At 33.6% G+C, this 15,286-nt stretch overlaps 1 long non-coding RNA gene across 1 annotated transcript; it reads right to left on the bottom strand.

The window, feature by feature from the left end:
- Positions 1-3,345: 3,345 nt before the first annotated feature.
- LOC143056423 (uncharacterized) lies at positions 3,346-8,374 on the bottom strand. The gene is made up of 2 exons (XR_012972331.1): positions 8,229-8,374; positions 3,346-3,730 (listed from the first exon to the last, which is right to left on the bottom strand). It is a non-coding gene; the product is annotated as an uncharacterized LOC143056423 (long non-coding RNA).
- Between the last annotated feature and the right edge of the window lie 6,912 nt (positions 8,375-15,286).

The raw sequence follows: 15,286 nt of genomic DNA, 5'->3' as shown, positions 1-15,286 counted from the left end.
TGACCAGTCAAACGTGAATGCATCAATTATAAAAATATAACTTTTGTTAAAGGATCAAAAAGCTTTGAATTATACCTTGGGAGTTAAGCATTGTCACTATTAGCAAACCGATATAAGCTAAAAGGTCCCAATATTTTATTAAAATAATGGAAAATTCTGTCCGACAACGACCAATCGTCAAAATCAAATATTTTCCTATACTGATCCGCGGTAGTATTCAAAGTTCTTGGTATCCACTCAATTTTCAAACACATCGAATTTTTTGTACAAACATAAAAAATCTCCATAGCTAGATTGGGCAAATCCAGTTTCATACTGCCAACTTCGAATATTTTATCTACGTTTTGGTAATCGGTGAGTAGTTTGAAATTTATTTTAAAATGATCAGGAAAGCTTTCCAAGTCAAAATCACTGCCTTTAATTCTCGCCAAGTTGACCTTGAGATTTTAGTGAAGAATGCCAAAATTCTAACTCTTTAATAGACACAAGATCTAACTTAACTCTAGAGTCCCATCGATCATTTACTAAATGGTGTGTCTTGTCAAAATTCTACATATATTACTTAATGCGGGTAATAATGCAATGATTTTACCAATATCCGCTGCAAATTTCCTTGCAGTCGTATAACAAGGATTTATAAGTGTCACTTTTCTATGAAAACACAAGAAACTTTTGTGATTCAACATGCATATCTATATCATGAAGGTACCCCGATGATGTCTTGAATCAAACCTCGTATTTAAATTTAAATAACATTTCGTATTGATGTACGTGTCTGGTGTCAAGAATTAACACCGATAAAGTATTAACAACAAAAGGGGGAGTGCTAACTTCCTTAGCGACTCCCGTAAATACCAAAAATACAGAAGTAGGTGCATCGGTAATTTTCCAAAAAAAAAAAAAAAAAAAGCCAGATTCAAGTATATTCTCTTCTATTCTATTCTATAGGTAAAACTAATTTTTTGAACTCGGCCATGCAATAAAAGTTTCTCTTTCCAAAATTGTAGGCTATTATACAATCGACCTTTTACATTATAAAGTTGTATTAACTCATTGTCATACTCATATGTGTCTAAACATAAATTAAAGTCAATCAAAGATAATACCTCATTTGGAACTGCTGGTGTTGTTAGACCGCTTATTTCTGGACAATTAGACGACCAATGTCCTGTGGAAAACAACGAGAAAGCATCAGCTGTAGGGATGCTAGTAGGATTGTCATCTTCACTCCTATAATGACTTCTTGCAGGTGCACATTCAGGAGAACTTTGGACTTCCTCGTCAGACATGAAGTAGAAAAAAGTCAAACAGACCTTAACAGCAATTGAATTAAACGTGTAGACTGATTGAATGCAAACCGTCGAATGATTTAATTCCCGCTTAGGTATGCACGGGTGAATCCACCCGTGCAAATTACTACGCATAACGGTATTCGTTAAGCCTTATAACGAAAAGAAATTTATTAAACAAAATCTTTAATTGACTATACAGTCCAAATGAAATTGTCTCCGATTCCCATTTGTCCAATCATCCATTTGATATTTTTATTATTTCTACATATAATTTCGATACATCTCTGAAAATTTATGCAGGTGATTGGAACATCGTTGTTTGGTTTTTTTTTTTTGTGTGTGTATTCCAACGTCGTACTGCTATCCTACACCATGTTCTGTATTGGTGTTGTTCTGACGATCTGTAGGCACAGCTGCTTCCTGGTCTGACATATACTCTGCTCCCATTGACCGACGAGATTGGGCATCAGAACAATTAGAATCCAAGTCGTAATGTACAGGACCGACTTCTCTGTCAATTCCTTGGCATGCCCAACAGCCTCCCATATTCGCAGATGTGAAGTCAAATTTCCGTGATGATCTGAAAGTAAATGCATTGTTCATGCATGTAGATAGCATCATGATACAAACTAGATATTACAGTAAACATACAACAAGAAAAACATCTTTCATCAGATGAACCTGAAATTTGAGGCCAAAATTCGGCCCTTACCGGAACTAATCCTTTGCCATTAGCATCCAATTCTCTAAATAATTATAACGTACAAAATATATGATATGCGACATGTACGGAGAAGGTATATAATAGATTTGCAAAAGCACAAAATCAACTAAAATAAGGAAGCTACTATTTGATTTTTAGACCGGCTAGGATGAACTATGAAAAAAAAGGCAGGACAGGAGTTTTGAGTAAAAAGACAGCTAGGATGAGCATCTTTGGACAGATATTACGAATAATGCAGTACAAAATTCTTCAGTTTAGGTTAGATAAAACCTTTTCAGTCAAGTTAGGTTAACAAAAACTTTAAAATTAGTCAATAAAAATTGGGTCACCGAACTTGTTTTCGATATAAAACGCCATTTTTGTTCATGGAATTTGAAATTCGGTACTATATCTTGTATATTATTGGCAGTATAGTGTTTTAAATCACAAGAACATTGCTTGTTTGGTTAACATGCTGTTGTACATATAATTCGGGTTTTCTCAATGTCCAATCGCCGCCAATTAGAAAACACGTATGTTTTAAGTCAACTATGAAAAGCCCTGACATGAAAAATGTGAAATATTTCAAACAAGACAAATCATGGCCTGATTTATGTACGAAACAATAAACGAAATACATATGATATACAGCAACAAACGACAACCAGAGATTTACAGGTGCCCGACCGTGGTGTTTTCAACATTGTGCTGGCGTCCAATCCTTCCCAACTTTAGACATCAATTGGTATATATATAAGAGCAAAACACAAGAACAAACTTTAAGACCGTATGAGGGGTGTATATCCAGTCAATGTCGTTAAAAACTCCCACCATCATCATCTTTAAGAATCAGTTGGAAAGGACTTATCATATCAAACCAAAAACAAAGCACAGAATCAACAAACACACACAATAAAGACAAAAAGAATAGATATCAGAATACTCAGGTTACTGGAAGTTCGTTCAAAGCCAAAAACAATTTCATACACAAATCAAAAAATATATTATTGTAAAAAAGAAGATGTGGTATGATTGCCAATGAGACAACTGTCCACAAGAGACCAAAATGACACAGACATTAACAACCATAGGTCACCGTACAGCCTTCAACAATGAGGAAAGCCCATACCGCATAGTTAGGTATAAAAGGCCCCGATAAGACTATGTAAAACATTAGTATATATTTTCTTAAAAGTCTTAGTAAAAGCCTTCGTTAGAAAGTTAACTCCGACCTTTCGTTTATGTGTTGCTGTTCTGTTTAGGTGTTTGTTTATTTTTTCCATAACTGTAAAGTTGTGACAGCTTTAATAGAAAACTTTTTATCAAGGAAGATTACAATTATAACCATGATTTTCATCACTTTTATATAATTTATTGGTTTATAATTATTTCCATTTATTTAGTTGTTTTCCGTGGGTGTCATTGTGCAATCGTCATTGTGAATACTCCATGAATCAAATCTTTGTCCATTTTAGTTTTATCTGCATGGCTAGATTAAATGTTCGGTCATTTTATATCCAGGAGCAGTATTGTCATTTTTGTCTATCCACTAGTAGTAGTGTCATTTTGACTGTTTTCTTTTTTTTTGTATCATCTTTTTGCACAGCAGCTTCTTGACCGTCTGTATATGCAGCTTTCAGTGAATATTGAGACTGTTCAGCAGAATATGGCGCCTGACAAGCAAATTCAACATCTCTACTAGCCTGGCAACCCATCGAAATATAGTTTTACTTTCCTGCAAATAAATGCAAGTTTTGAAACTTCGGATTTGTAGATCTCTGTATCTATAGTCGATAACATTACATTGACTTATTCTGACCTTGAAATGGGGTAATTAACCCCGCCACATTATGTATGTATGTGCCTGTCCCAAGTCAGGAGCCTGTAATTCAGTGGTTGTCGTTTGTTTATGTGTTACATATTTGTTTTTCGTTCATTTTTTTATATATAAATAAGGCCGTTAGATTTTTCGTTTGAATTGTTTTACATTGTCATTTCGGGGTCTTTTATAGCTGACTATGCGGTATGTGCTTTGCTCATGTTGAAGGCCGTACGGTGACCTATAGTTGTTAATTTCTGTATCATTTTGGTCTCTTGTGGAGAGTTGGCATTCATACCAAATCTTCTTTTTATTTTATATAAGCTGCTGGTCATTTTCTGTTTTGTCATACTTTTTTCAATGTTTGAAGCATTTTTTTTCATATCAAATTATCAACGACATGACTAAAGACAAACATGACGATTATTAACAAACTACAACCACTGAATTACAAGATCCTTATTTGGGACAAATACGTACATAATGTTTTGGAGTAACACACGTTTGTAAGAATTCGACCTCCCCCTAACCTGGGACGGTGGTGTAACAGAAAAACCTAAGAAGTTGAAACCATCTGTAGAAGTTCTGCATTTTTTGGCAAAGTGTTTCAATTTTTTATTTTAGTTCACAATCCTGCCCATTTTTTTTTAAATTTCATTCTCGCCCCCTCCCCATTAAAAAGTCAAATTATAAGAGCACATTCAGTACACATCCAACAGATTTAGTGTATGGAATTCCTACATAGTCTCAGGAAAAAAGCACGACTTTATGTCGCCAATTTGTTTTCATGATAAAGACGAGTTAACATGGACTTATCTCAATAAACGTGTTTCACAAGCTACATAGTGTTGTTTGCTCTTTGTTCGGGTTGTTGTCTCTTTGACATATTCCCCATTTCCATTATTGATTTTATTCGAAATAACATAAAAAATGTGGTGCACACTGTTGAATTACCCGCTACGCGCGTTATTCAGTGTGCACCACATTTTTTATTATGCTATTTTTTCATAGACAGAAAAAAAACATTACAGTCATTCCTTAAGTAAATTACAGCACTCACATATATAGTAAAAAAAAAGTCCAATGAGGCTATTGTAAAATTTGTGCAAACTGGAATTTCTCTCAATATGCTCATGTTGACCCTGTGATGCAACACTTTTTTACGGTTTCATTTTACAAAAATCCATATTTGTTCAAGCAGTAACAGCAACAAATGATTTTCAACAACTTGACAAACAGGAATTAGATTTAGCTACCTGCAATTTACCTATCTGTTTAATTAGTATGATTGTTTTGATAAGCATGCACTTTTGTTGTGATAACTACTTACACCTATTCCTATGGGTGTCTTCTGGCTATTCCTACATTTTGTATTTTACTATTCTGGCTATTCCTACAAGGGGGATTAGTGGAAGAACAATAGATGTTGTCATTGCAAAATATGTTGTTTTAGTCATTAGTGTCTAATTTGGGCAGCACTCCTTTTCCGCCAATTACTGTTTTTCAGGGGTATCATTTGCGCCAAATTTTTTTTCTTCAAAAGTATCAATTGCGCCAGTTTTCGGAATTCATTTGCACCAATTTACCTGAACACATATTGATCGTACATATTAAAGATTTATATATATATTTAGTATCATTTATGTCTTATATATTTTTATTCGCTAGATAATTGTTACTCTTGTTGGTGAAAGGTGAGTATAAATAATAGGATTACAATTAAACTAAAGGTATGCATATATATAAACAAACAGGTAAACACTAATTATAAAAAGTGTTCAGTGACGCATATAAAAGAATCAGTTTAAGAGAAGTCTTTGCGTTGATAACATGGATATGAAGAAATTAGAATCGAATCGAGGGAAGCCAGTTATTTTGTTGGATGGCCATAAATTTCGTCAGGCTTTTATTAAGAAAAGTGGAGAAATAAGATGGCGATGTACTACAAAAAACTGCAGTGCTACAGCTTATACCGATGAGCAATGCCTAGGTGTTCTGAGTGGAAATCTTGCACATATACATGAGACAGACCCACAAAAGTTAGAGCAATCGTATATTTTATTTTTGGCGCAAATGATACCATGTAATTTTAAAACAGGTGGCGCAAACGTAGCATTGGAGAAAAAAAGTTGTGGCGCAAAAGGACGCATTTTTGGCGCAAACGGATCTCTCCCCTAATTTGGTCAAAGGTAGATTTACCTGTGGAAATTAAATAAAAATCATTATTTATATGTAAAAAATGAGAGACTTTTTTGTTTTTAAAAAAATATGCATAAAGTAATAATTTTAAGTATTTTAATACCATGGATTTTCTAAAAAATAAAACTATTTGAAAGAAAGGGAAGTAAAAGCATTGGAAAAATAAGAATAAAATGAAAGAAAAAGTAGTAAAAGCATGGAAAGTCTGAAAAAAAGTATTTAAAAAGAAAATTAATAGTTACCTACACTTTCAACTTCAGCCTCAAATATACAAAGGAGATGTGGTATGATTGCCAATGAGACAACTGTCCACAAGAGACCAAAATGACACAGACATTAACAACTATGGGTCATTGTACGGCCTTCAACAATGAGCAAAGCCCATACCGCATAGTCAGCTATGAATTCGAAAGGCCTCATTTATATAAAAAAAATGAACGAAAAACAAATATGTAACACATAAACAAACGACAATCACTGAATTACAGGCTCCTGACTTCGGACAGGCACAAAGAATTTATTAATTTCATTATTTTAACAAATTATGATTTTTAAAAATGAATATAATATCAAAAGTACTTAATTATCATAGATAATAATAGAAAATAAAGTAACAGAATGATGAACTTACTCCAGTCGAGTATGGAGATGCTGCTTCGCATCTCCTGCACATTGATTAAGACTTTGAAATCTCTTATATGTTCAATGAAATAAAAGATTGTGATATAAATTATTCTTTTTCTTTACTTTCTACAAGAATTACCTGCATTTACCTTGATTCATTAGATCTCATTAGTTTAGTGTTGTTACAACATAATCCTACATAATCCCATTGTTTACACAAAAATTCTGGGAACTCCTACATAAAATTTTACTATTTTACCTATAAAATTCAAAATGTAGGAATAGCCAGAATGAACCATTCCTATGCCAACATAAATTTACAGGTAAATTGTCGGTAGATCAAAGGATGTTGGCATTCAAGGAATAAACCGTTTTAATACCCAATTAAAAACTGTGATTCTAAGTTATAGTTAGAGGTTTCTGTGGAATAAAACTATTTTGTACTATTTATAAGTATTTCCCTGTATTATGGGATCAAATGGAATGCTTTATTTTGGCGCAAATAAAAAAATGGTTTGTATCATGAAATATGGTTTGTGGCGCAAATGAAAGATTATTTTGGCGCAAATGAAATGTGGCCTGTGGGGCAAATGAAAGATTATTTTGGCGCAAATGGAAGATTATTTTGGCGGAAATGAAATGCCAATTGACACAGAAGCGAAGCAACTCATTTTGCATATTGATTGTGGTATCAACATGATCAAGCTTTTACGAACTCATGTTCCTAGTTATTATGTATATATGCAACTTGACTGTAAATACAATCTAATTAAAAACCGATCTCTCATCGCTCCCGTTTTCTGATATGTCGCTCCCACGCGACATATCAGAAAACGGGAGCGATGAGAGATGTGGGAGCGACATATCAGAAAATGGGAGCGATGAGAGATCGGTTTTTAATTAGATTGCTGTAAATAAAGATTACTTTTACAAATTACTAAACTTTTAAGTCGGAGGGCGTAGCCCGAGTGCTCATAGGAGTCGATGGCTGATACCAAGGTCAATGTGAAAAATGCCATGTATTGATATAGTTCTAATATTATTCTATCTATTGTTTTAGTTGAATTACAGGTTTACATTTTTTGTACCGGTAGTTGAATGTGGGGTCTCCGACATTGTGGATATTTGAGGGTACACATCGATATCGGTATGAGGACCCGACTCTCACTTTCGAGCTATCATTGGAGAAACACAAATGTACATATCAGTACAAAACAATGGATTACGTTTTTTATTATAGATAAAATGTGATTCAATAAGAGTTTTGCATAACGTTTATTAAAAATAACAGTTGAAAGACATTTGGAGATTATCAAACCACTTGTGATCACTTGTATAAAAACATTATTAGATCACCAGTTCATTCAAGCAAGGAAGAAAAATATTATAATATATATAATTTAAATCATGTTCTATATTTGGACTCTGTTCCACAGGTAAAATATTTATATTCAATCACGTACATGATATTTTGTATATTTTAATTCCAATAAGGATAAACAAGAAGATGTATTTGGATTCAATTTTTGATAAGTAAACATGGTAAACAAACGTTCTGATATTTCCTACTCTGTATGATAATTGTACTTACCGGTAATTTGACCACACTCTACTTTGTTGACACTTCCATAGATGTTTACTAAACTATCTTTTTTTCATGGATTATTGATTGTTTATTGATGTTGCTAGGCATTTAATTAATTATTGAAAGGTATTTATGGTTGACTGAAAAGTCACATTTGCTATTTATGTTATGGTGAATAGCTCACTCAGTGTGTCAGTGTCTGTTGATTGATTAAGTGATGCGATAAATGTAAAACATCCTTCAACCATTTAACCAAGCTCATGAAGCTGCCTTAACTGCCACGTTCAGTTAAATAAATATTAGAACATCACTTCAATTGGGATGTGCTATTTTGCAGGTTGTGAGTTGTGGGTCACACTTGTGTTTGGCACAACGTTTTGGAATTTTGGGTCCTCAATGCTCTTCAACTTCGTACTTGTTTGGCTTTTTAACTATTTTGATCTGAGCGTCACGGATGAGTCTTATATAGACAAAACGCGCGTCTGGCGTTTACAATCCTGGTACCTTTGATAACTTTTTATAAATATTATAAATAAAAAGATCATATTAGAGGAATTGATATATATAAAAGCCTTCCCCAATGACTCATACATTTATAGGAATCCCATTATGGTTGCTTAACAGTGGCAATTTGATATGCACATGTACTCCAAATTTAATAATATGTCAGCAGGATTGTTTATTTAATTGATTAGTTGTATTTTGCTTGGCGTTCAGTGGCAGATATTTCATATACATTTAGGACTATAAAGAACTGTTTAGTCTTAGATGCATGATTTTTTTCACTTGTTGTTAGTGCTTTGAACTAGCTGTCAGTAACTGCGAGTACTTTCAGATCTGTACTAATTGCCTTTTTGTTGTTGGCATGTACAAGTACCCGTCTACGTCCACCTGTATTTGTAGTTTTTGCATTTTTATCCATCTGATGAGTTAAGCCTTTTTCAACTGATTTTTACAGTTCGTTCTTATGTTGTACAGTTACACCACTACCCCAGATTAGGGGAGGGTTGGGATCCCGCTAACATGTTTAATCCCGCAACATTCTGTATATATGTGCCTGCTTTTCGTTCATTTTATTTTTTTAGGCCGTTAGTTTTTCTCATTTGAATTGTTTAACACTGTCATTTCGGGGCATTTTCTAGCTGACTATGCGGTATTGGCTTTGCTCATTGTTGAAGGCCGTATGGTGACCTAGAGTTGTTAATATCTGGGTCATTTGAGACCAATCGAAGACTGTAAATGACAACAAGCAAACAATTAAGTCGTTAACAATTTGATACATTGAGATAACAGCCTCTAGCTAGGTACAATGTATAAGATTGAAGATAAGTTTGGACGGCTCTTAATAAAACATGTACTATATATAACATATAGGAGCTGTGAAGGTTTGGTACCATTAAAACGTTTAACTCGCTACAATTAGCACCTGTCCTAAGTCAGGAATCTGATGTTCAGTAGTTGTCGTTTGTTGATGTGATTCATAAGTGTTTCTCGTTTCTTGTTTTTTTTTATATACATGTAGATTAGGCCGTTGGTTTTCCCATTTGAATGGTTTTACATTAGTAATTTTGGGGCCCTTTATAGCTTGCTGTTCGGTGTGAGCTAAGGCTCCGTGTTGAAGACCTTACTTTGACATATTATGGCCAAAGTTTACTTTTATAAATTGTGACATGGATGGAGTGTTGTCTCATTGGCACTCCTATCACATCTTCTTATATCTATATACTTATATATGTACAACTTATTGGGTAGACATGATTCAGTGATATCAATTGGATTCCACCAGGATGATAAGGTCATTGAAGGAAACTCTAGATCCCCTCCCAAACGAAGAAGCTGTAAGAAACCGCCACATCAAACAGGGCTAATGTTAAACATTAAATATTAAAGGGGCAAAACATTTAGGGGTTTATAACCATAACTGTACACACTAGGACTTTGATGAATATCTCACTAACAAACATATCACATCTCCTTATTTTTATACTTGTAGGCCATTCGATCCCTTTATAGTTCATTGGCAATCATACCACATCTCCTTTTTCTTATCATATAACTTACAATGAAAATCGTTCAAGTTAGAAATTTAGGCCAACAGTAGCTCTTTTGTTAGCCTGTTTAAGCAGATGAGTCTTTATAACAAACAACAACAAATTAATTCCCTGTATACAAAACACAAAACTTTATGACTTAATTATTGAATAGCTGTTGTTATAAGCAGTGATAAACAACATGATACATACAAATATTGTTCAGTACAAGATAATAAGTTCGTGAACTATATACAATCAGAAACAATATCACGTTGACTTTATCCAATGTTTCATTATGATCGGGTGTTTTATGTCAAAAGCAATTTAGAAAGGAGCATTCTGACATTTAGATGTGCCACATTGTTAAATTTAAGTATAAACTAGTTAAACTATACAAGCTTTAAATCTTAAGTACTTATAATGTCAAAAAAGGAAAACAAGTCAAAACGTTAGAACTTATTTACATGGAAAACATAAATGTTAACATCATCTTAGTCTTTGTTCAATAGAATAAGCCAGCACAAAAACTAGAAATGTTAGAATACCAACAGATACAATTAATGTACGTCTGAAGCATCGCTCCGTGTCGGGATCCAGTTTGGGTCTGTGTATTATTGGGGAACTTAGATCTGTGTCTGGAACTTCCTCCTTTGGTATAGTTTTGTTTACACACGGAGCAATTGTCCCTTTTATACTCTTTTTCCTTTTAACAATGTTATTATTTTTCTCAAGGACATCAGAACCGAGAATTTTATCGACAATAACTCTTCTCTTAGACGAGAAAGCATGTTGGAATGCCTCGAGAACAAGCTTCAGCTTCCTTATTTTACACGAACACAGTTCTGTCTCCTCGCCACAACAAGGTTGTTTTTCAATCTTCTTTTTCCATTTTTGTCTTAACGTACTAGGAACTGCCTGTCGTCCAAGTTCCATTATTTTTGAACGCTCCATTTTCTCAAAAAACTGCGAAATCAACACGCGTCACATTAATCCATAATACAAAAATAGATGAATTATTTTGTTTCAAACGTTTGTCGAATTTATTTCTATCCGTCCAAGTTAACACATACTCCTTCACTCTGTGTTAGATTTAGAAACCGTCTTGACCCGGCCTTTTCACGTCGAGATATTATTTACTTTTTCAAATTACGTGTGATTTCAATTCACACTTTTAAAAGAAGAAAATTTTAATAGACGCCTTTGGGTACAAAATAAGTATTACTAATCCGATAATTACATTTGAAATGAAAAATATCTTTCAGTTATTTAACCCGCAAGGGAAATAACCTCAACGCTATAAAATAGACAAAATAATGTGTCCGATATAGAAAGAATGGAGGAATCTTTAGCGCTAACTGATAGTATATAATTTTCTTTCAACTTGTCGTTAAATATGCAATTGAATATATAGCTCAAATTTTGGGCACCATGATTGGTTAATAAAATTATCTTATCTTATAATATCTTATCTAATAGCGAATTTTCTGGCTACTTATTTTTATAGTTTTGAAATATGTTGTAGGCCTTGGCGAGTTATAAAAAAAAAAAAATCCAAAATAAAACAAAGATCACCGTGCTCGTTTTAGAGAAAATAAAAGCTGAGCAATTTTTTTAAAAAGGTAGGCATGTTAAAAAAAAATTTGAGCAAACATTCTTCGTCGTAAATTAAAAAGATCGGGTTCAATTTGAAGCTGTGATAAGTGACAATAAGGAAAAAATAAAGCCGTACACGAATAATTATACAAGTATTCAAGCCTTGCTTGACATTGCGGACCAGATGCTCAAAGTGGTATTTTTTTAATCCAGTAAATATCGAAATAAAGTGTTTCTGAAAATGTCATTTTTATCATTTTCTGCATAAACTGTATTTTGTCAAGCTTTCTCCAAATCTCAAATAAAAAATATATGTCACCGTGCTAGATTCTATGATTAACGCGAATTATTATAAAAATTGCGTCCCCCCACTGTAACCTCAACGTAAGCCATTAAGTGCACGACATCCCTAGCAGACTTTTCGACGTTATCGCTGCAAATTACCGGCGACGGTTTTCAGATGTGTAAATATTGCTTGTAAAAAGCTACCTAAAAATTGGTGATATTGTTTTCGGAAATAAAATCATGTCAATCATAAATACATCTCTTTGTTTGTGGTCTAAGTGAGAAACATCTAAAAAAAAAAGTGATTACGGACTGTTGATAACTTTTACGGATTTTAAAATAAAAGACTCGGCAATTTAGAACTTGACATACAGGTACATGTACTGTACACACTCATGTATTAACTTATGTATTAATTTATACCATGATATGTTGACCTCTAGGTGTTATTTTTTGTTTGTTTGGTGGGCTACTGTTTCATTATAATAATCCTTTAAATCCATCTATTCACGTTTTAATAAATTTTTAGAATTTCACACTAATTCTTAAAATTAAACATTTATTCGGGACAATGATTACAATTGAATAAAATTTGGAGGCTTGTAAACAGTTTTTTAAAATTCACAGTTTTTATAGCTGACTATGCGGTATGAAATATCGCACGTTCATTCCTCTGTCTAACTTTCCGGTCCTTATGTTTAATTAGATTTTTCAAGAGTATAATTCTTGCCAAACTATAAAACTGATATCGTTTGGACACGTTCGAAAATCAGTGCATATCAACTATTCTTTAAAAGAGTTATGCCATTCGGAAATATTAGTTATATTTGAAATTGCATTGTATTTACTGTCATTTCGTTATTTCTTTTATATATTTGTAAAAAAATTAAAGAACAAATAAACAGCTGCGCTACGCTTGCATATGATACGGCGGACGTCTTATGAAAAAAACAAACCATAATACATGTTTTAAAATAACACGGGGGTTGTACAGAAAGTCATGCTAAGTATATTCTGACTCATTGCTTGTTTTTGCTCAAAAGGAATAAAATTGAGAATGAAAATGGGGAATGTGTCAAAGAGACAACAACCTGACCATAGAATAAACAACAGCAGCAGGTCACCAAAAGGTCTTCAATGTAGCGAGAAATTCCCGCACCCGAAGGCGTCCTTCAGCTGGCCCCTAAACACATATATACTAGTTTAGTGATAATGAACGCCATACTAATTTCTAAATTGTACACGAGAAACTAAAATTAAAATAATACAAGACTAACAAAGGCCAGAGGCGCCTGACTTGGGACAGGCGCAAAAATACGGCGGGGTTAAACATGTTTATGAGATCTCAACCCTCCCCTATACCTCTAGCCAATGTAGAAAAGTAAATGCATAACAATACGCACATTTAAAATTCAGTTCAAGAGAAGTCCGAGTCTGATATCAGAAGATGTAACCAAAGAAAATAAACAAAATGACAATAATACATAAATAACAACAGACTACTAGCAGTTAACTGATATGCCAGTTCCAGACTTCAACTAAACTGATTGAAAGATTATGATTTTATCATATGAATATCAGGCACAATCCCTACCGTTTGGGTTTAGTTTCATACCATCATAACATATATGAGAAGAACATAACCCGTGTCATGCCAACAACTGATTTTTGAATAAATGTGATTAGTTCCGATGCAAAGTTTGTATATCACAACATGTTTTCTATGATACCAAATTGAAGCTCAATAAACATTCACTGATAACTCAAAAATGAATTAAGGAATCATCACGAAAGAATAAACAGATCTTAAGAATGATTTAACTAACAAGTATGTGACATTTTTTATGCAATAATTATCAAAAGTTATGAGATAGGGCGCGACATGTGAAAATCCCCTCTTTTTTCATAAACTCAATAACTCTAAAATAAAATTTGAATCATCCTCAAAACGTGTACAGATCTTCAGATTCATATAACTGAGAAGTTTGTAAAGCTTTAAGTAATAATCATAAATCGTTTTTGAGATACAGCGCGGACTGTGAAAAAAACACCCCTGTTTAATTTACTCAAAAAGTTCACCAAAAAGAAAACAGATCGTTTGACCATCGTGAAAAAAAAACCATGTTCAGATTAATGACATAAGGATATATGATGTACCGTGTTTACGACAGACAGACGGACGCCGGACATTTGTATACCACGGTTATGTTCACGGGTTATGTTCTTCTCATATATGTTATGATGGTATGATACTAAACCCCTAACGGGAAGGATTGTGCCTGATGTTCATATGATGAAATCATAATCTTTCAGTCAGTTTAATTGAAGTCTGGAGCTGGCATGTCAGTTAACTGCTAGTAGTCTGTTGTTATTTATGTATTATTGTCATTTTGTTTATTTTCTTTGGTTACATCTTCTGACATCAGACTCGGACTTCTCTTGAACTGAATTTTAATGTGCGTATTGTTATGCGTTTACTTTTCTACATTGGTTAGAGGTATAGGGGGAGGGTTGAGATCTCACAAACATGTTTAACCCCGCCGCATTTTTGCGCCTGTCCCAAGTCAGGAGCCTCTGGCCTTTGTTAGTCTTGTATTATTTTAATTTTAGTTTCTTGTGTACAATTTGGAAATTAGTATGGCGTTCATTATCACTGGACTAGTATATATTTGTTTAGGGGCCAGCTGAAGGACGCCTCCGGGTGCGGGAATTTCTCGCTACATTGAAGACCTTTTGGTGACCTGCTGCTGTTGTTTATTCTATGGTCAGGTTGTTGTCTCTTTGACACATTCCCCATTTTCATTCTCAATTTTATTCCTTTTGAGCAAAAACAAGCAATGAGTCAGAATATACTTAGCATGACTTTCTGTACAACCCCCGTGTTATTTTAAAACATGTATTATGGTTTGTTTTTTTCATAAGACGACCGGCGTATCATATGCAAGCGTAGCGCAGCTGTTTATTTGTTCTTTAATTTTTTTACAAATATATAAAAGAAATAACGGAATGACAGTAAATACAATGCAATTTCAAATATAACTAATATTTCCGAATGGCATAACTCTTTTAAAGAATAGTTGATATGCACTGATTTTCGAACGTGTCCAAACGATATCAGTTTTATAGGGGGGGGGGAATGTGTCAAAGAGACAA

Source organism: Mytilus galloprovincialis, chromosome 13 (genome assembly GCF_965363235.1).
Source record: "Mytilus galloprovincialis chromosome 13, xbMytGall1.hap1.1, whole genome shotgun sequence".
Lineage (NCBI taxonomy): Eukaryota > Metazoa > Mollusca > Bivalvia > Mytilida > Mytilidae > Mytilus > Mytilus galloprovincialis.
The sequence above is the reverse complement of the archived record's forward strand: the minus strand, read 5'-3'. Positions and strand labels throughout refer to the sequence as shown.